A 6,000-nucleotide genomic window follows, 5' to 3' on the forward strand; every position below is an offset into this window, starting at 1 on the left:
GAAGCATTATTCATTGTATCCAACGGTGAACAAATTATCCAAAATAATTCGAATTAAACCTAAATTAAAATTTCAGGTTGATTTATTTTTGAATTTTAGTTTGGTTAGATTCAGATATATAAAACCAAAAAGATAAAGCAAATTTAATTTGAACATTCTGTACATCCCACAAATAGGGGTTTTAGAGGTCCAGAGCCTTTGTCCTAGCGGCAAGGAGCTTAAACATCAATGTATGAGGTGCCGAGTTCGAGCTCTCTTGACATCAGTTGTAATTTCCTCCGTTCTTAAAAGTTTATTTGTAACTTCCTCCTTCATATGAGTTAATTTTTTTTAAAAAAAATAAAAAATAAAAAAATAGGGGTTTTAGAGATAGTATATATTTTTATTTGAATTTAATAAAGTAAAAGAGAGCTGCGAGGAATAACTGCTAGAAGTGGATTGATGGACATACCAAAATAGAAAAATAAAAATATTTTATTGGATAGATATCTAAAAAAAACTAAGTTTGTATTGTTTATATTAGTTAATGTTATGGTATTTAAATTTCTGAAGATTGTAGTAATTGATTGGAGATATCAGCATAGCAGATTGACCCGGCCCGATATATAATTAATGTAAATTTTAGAAAATTAATTTTTGAATTTTCGTTTATACAAAATATTTTTGCGATTAAATTTCAGTTGGAAATGTAGAACCGATTAAATTTCCACATTTCCACTTGCACTAAGAAGACCACTACAAAAATCAAACAAAACAAAAATACAAAAATACAAAAATTGTTGGATCCGCCTAACTATAGCTTTATGGATTTTAGTAGTAACATTTACCACCTGAGGAGAAAAAAAGTTGTTTATAAGTATATTAGTAATATTTTTATTAAATCATGAGGTGCCTCACTGTAGCTTTATAGGACGCTCGATGTGATAAGTTAATTAATGATAATATATCCTGTTTAAGAGGTAATAGGTACTTTTCTTCAAGTTATTAGTGCTAATTAAAGACACATTTTGGTTGGAATAGGTTTTAAGAAAGTCTTTGATTTTATAAAAAAAAAATTTAAAAAGTTAATAAAACATAAATCTATTTTTATATATTAATTTTATGGAGTAGTAAATTATGATTATTATAATGTGTGTCAATGGAATATGACATTCACTTAAAAATTGGAAAAATAATAAATGCATCTTTAAAAATGCGATCCCGTTCAAATTCAAATATGGATTAGCCTTTATCATCTATATTTAAATTTTATTTAGGTATAATCAATCAATAATTTGATTGTAAAATATAGCACTTACAAAAAGGAAGGAAAAATAGACAAAACCGTATATCATCAAAATATTTACTTTGGTAAAACAATCGGAGCGTAAAATCAATATGTAGAACTCATGATCTAGGTTTGAATTTCCCCTTACATGAATTGTTTTTGTTCTAGTATGCGACTATTTGAATAAGTATGAACTGAATAATCATCGTTGAACTGCTGGTGGCGGTCGATGTTGTGTTAATCCATGCTGATTGATTGTGGTTTGTGAAGGTTGAGAGTTGGTCAATCCTTTTCTTCCTAATCGATTGATTGCTACGTCTCCACGTAAATCATTGTACTCTACCACATATCTTCCGTACACCTTATTCGATCTTTAAGGTGGGGATAGCTTATTAAATACTAGTAGTACTAATTTAATGAATATAATAGAAAAAAGAGTAAAGGTCAAAACTGGTCCTGAATATATGTCCATTTTACAATTTTGGTCCTAAACTTTATTTTTTGAATTTTTTGGTCCTATACATTTCAAATTGGATCACAATTGGTCATCCGTTAACAATTCCGTTAATTTTATAACGGTCAACGGATTTAACCCAATTTTGACCAATTAAACCTCTTAATTATGATTTTTAACTCACTAACTAATTATATCATTAATTATTATTCTAATTTAACACTCCTAATAAAACAAAATAAATATATTAACAATAAATATACTAAAAGTAAATAAAATTAAAATAATTCATGAAGGTTGAACACTCTTCGAAGCCATCTCGCTGAACGACGGCGGCGACGACACTAACAAGTCCTTCAGCTTATGGCTGACGGCGACGGAGGCCTTCTCCGACGAGCTCTCTCCGCCGTTGCGATCGGGATCGCAGCCCGGTGGCAGCCTCCTTCAGCCGGCCGGTCCGCTTCCGCCGCGGCTGAGAAGCATTCGGAGGGTTGTGCAGCGGCGGAGGTGGATTACCCCCTACACGGCTATTCACTCCCCCACCCCCCCCCCCCCCCAACAAAAAAAAACTCCTTTCTCACTTCCCCAATATTTGCTTTTGTCTCTCTCTCACCCCACCCCAAACATTTGTTCTCTCTCTCTAACTCCCCCACGGCCCCACGGAGTGTTCTCTCTCTTCAACACCTACAAACCCTTTCCTTATGTTCGTCCTCCCTTTCTCTAAAAACTCACCGCCATTATCACTCTCTTTCCTACTGTGATTAAGGTTTTGAATTTGGTTGGTGGAGGTTGTGTGCACCGGTGGTGGAGGCTCTCCATGGTCGGCGTCATGGCTGTTGTCGATACCCTTTTTGGTTTCGTGATAGGTCGTGATGTCTACTGTCTAGATCCCAGATCTGAGACTAATTCTTTTGCCTTTTAACCCTAATTCATCAAGTTGGGATTTTTTCGATTTATGGTTTATTTGAGGTACTATTTGTTGAACGTTGAACAATATTGCTCAACAATTTGGATCCAATGATGTTTCTGGTTTATTATTTGATTGAAAATTTTCTTTTTAATTTTCTGATTTTGGTTGTTTCCTTCAACATTTTCATAACTTAGAACTATGAATAAATTCATTATTCTTACTTAATTAATTAATTATTCAATTAGGCGAATTTAATTTTTAATTAATTATGTATTTCGATAATATTATAAATAATTTATGATTTTATTTAAAAAAATAATTTTGATAATTAAATAATTAAAAATTTCTTAAGTTGGTCAAAATTGTGATTAAAATCGTTGACCGTTAAATATTAACGGAATTTTTTAACGGAGGACCAATTGTGATCCAATTTGAAATGTACAGGGACCAAAAAATTCAAAAGATAAAGTTTAAGACCAAAATCGTAAAATGAGCATATGTTCAGGATCAATTTTAGCCTTTACTTTAGAAAAAATATAGAACTTTACTGTTATAACTTTCCCTTATCAGATAGATCAGCTATATCTAATAAGATGTTAACATTTTGGGTAATCCTAATTCCTATCCAAGTCTTTTGGCTGAACTTGTTGTAATTGGGTGGTGTCGAGTCAAATTTTGACTTGTAGGAAATTGATCGGAAAAAAAATCCTACTATACTTTTGTTGAGTTTTCTTGTGGAGCAATATTAATTCCAATTTGACAAAAAAAATTGGTGGTTTAAAAATTTATGAATAACTTATTATTTCTTGTATAAAGCTATGACTATATTTCACCCTTGTCCTTAGTGGGAGGCCCCATATATATATCAAGACAATATGTTAGTAGTTTTTTAATAATTAAATTAACATAAATTCAAAAGTTATTCACAAGACAATATGTTAGTAGTTTTTTAATAATTAAATTAACATAAATTCAAAAGTTATGTAAAATGAATATATATTTAAAAGTCGTAGTATATATACTATACTTGAATTTGAGATTTTTGGCCGAAGTTTATTATTATTTTATTTTTTAGAAAAGAATATGGGTAAGATTTTAATTTAATTATAGGATTAGAAAAAAGTGAATTTATTTAAATGTGAAATCAAAAGGCTAGTTAGTTCATAATTTGGATATAATATCATCACACATATTTTATCCGTCATTAAATATCTCATATTGGCATTTAAATGTCTTATTTTGCTTTTATTAATTCTAAAAAGGGAAACTCATACGACACGAACTCATGTCGTTTATTTATTATAATAAAATTAATCCATTATTTTTTTCCCACCATATTCCTTTTCATTTCCTAAAACTTCTACCGAATTATAATGAGACTTTAATCCCAGATGGAGAGAGTGTCACTATTAAAGCATCCTCAGTGCAGAAGCTCTAGCTCGTCCCGCTGAGGCATGACACACAATGAATGTATTGCGAAAGCGTTTAAGGGAACACGTCATTTAGCAAAGTGAAATACTCTCTCCATCCGATCTGTCCCACTATAAGAGTCATATTTCACTTATAAATGGTAAGTGGGCCCCACATTTCACTCACATTTTATTATTAAATATATATATATTTACTTATTCAACTCACATTTTATTACTCCTTCCGTCCCACAAAAGATGTCTCACTTTCCTTTTTAGTTTATCCCACAAAAGATGTCACATTTCCCTTTTTAGAAAAAGTTCTCTTTCACATGAATATAAAAATTATATTTTCTCTCTCCATTTAACACACAAAACAAAACCTCCTAAAATCCCGTGTCGTCCCACAAGTGTGACATCTTTGTGGGACGGAGGGAGTATTTGCTTTTTGAATTGTCCCATTAAAAAAATGAAACGATTCTGAAAATGGAAATATATCTGTTTCAATTTTTTCATCTCTCTTATTTTACTCTCTCTTCATTGATTCACAAAACAACCATACATAAAACCCATACGGATTCCCAAATGTTGCATATTTAAACGGACAGGGGGAGTATATAAGTGGGACAAATTCCACTAACTTATTCAACCCATGTTTCTTTAATTTCTTAAAACTCGTGCTATAATCAAATAAGACTCATATTGCAGGACATGGAGAGTATATATTTATTCTGATTCCATAATAAATGCCTTTATTTTCGTATTTTTTGTTGTTTTTGCAATTTATATAAATTTCTCCTTTCGATTTCTATAAATGTTATATTAAAAATTTTATTCCTATATAAATTTAATTAGGATATTAAATTTTAAAATTGATTATCTTTCAGTTTAATTGTATTTATTTGAATTAATTTGGTATTTTTATGTTTCATTATGCCTTTTTTGGTTTTCCATAATCTGTAATTTTAAAATTTCGTTTATATATTTTTCCGCTTTTAATAATGTGTAATTTTAGAATTTTAATTATAGAATCTTATATTTTAATTAAGGGATATTTGTACCTAATATCATGGAACTTTCAAAAAGTTAGGTTTTTCCCATGAATTTTGAAATTGACAAATAATATCACGAACTTTACCCCGAGTTTGTTATTTCCCACCAATGAAAAAATTCCGACAAATAATATCATTGTTTTCGTAATTTCTCGACAACGACTTCGAGAGTTTCAAGATTTTTAATCTTTGAGAATAGTTTTTCTTGAAACACACCCTCCAAATTTGTTCTTCAATCTATTAATATAACTGGAATTTTTTCATTGGTAAGAAATAACAAATACAGAGTAAAGTTCGTGATATTATTTGCCAATTTCAAATTTCATGGGAAAAATCCAACTTTTTGAAAGTTTCATGATATTTTGTGCTAATATCCCTTTAATTAAATACTTAAATTAATATAAATACTATATAGTGGAGTTATAAGTAAATAAAAATTTAAAGAATGAGATCTATGCCATGCATTAATAATGTAAGTTAAGATATGGTGATTTATAGTATTCTTTGTATAGAATAATATGAAAAGAAATGCTGCAGGTCTATATATATACTTATCATTATCAAGTATAGCATTTTTAGAGCATCCACTATAGGTGGACAACTTTTGGTGGACAACTTTTTTTTTTTCCATAGCCCCATTTTATTTGTGCACAGCCACAAAAAAAAAGTGCCTGCAGCAATAGCGGACACTTTTTTGTGGACAAATTTCACTTTATTGTTTTTGTTGTATATTTTAATTCAATTACAATTAAAATTATCGGACTATAAATAATAAGAGAACGAGATAATAATAAAATTAAAAAGTGCGATGAGACCAAATATTCGTTGTATTCATGGATACCGGAAAATTACACAACGAACATTTAAAAAAAAAACATACAAAAACAAATAAAAACACCGCCACCATC

The sequence above is a fragment of the Salvia hispanica genome, chromosome 4 (assembly GCF_023119035.1).
Source record: "Salvia hispanica cultivar TCC Black 2014 chromosome 4, UniMelb_Shisp_WGS_1.0, whole genome shotgun sequence".
NCBI classification, from domain to species: domain Eukaryota; kingdom Viridiplantae; phylum Streptophyta; class Magnoliopsida; order Lamiales; family Lamiaceae; genus Salvia; species Salvia hispanica.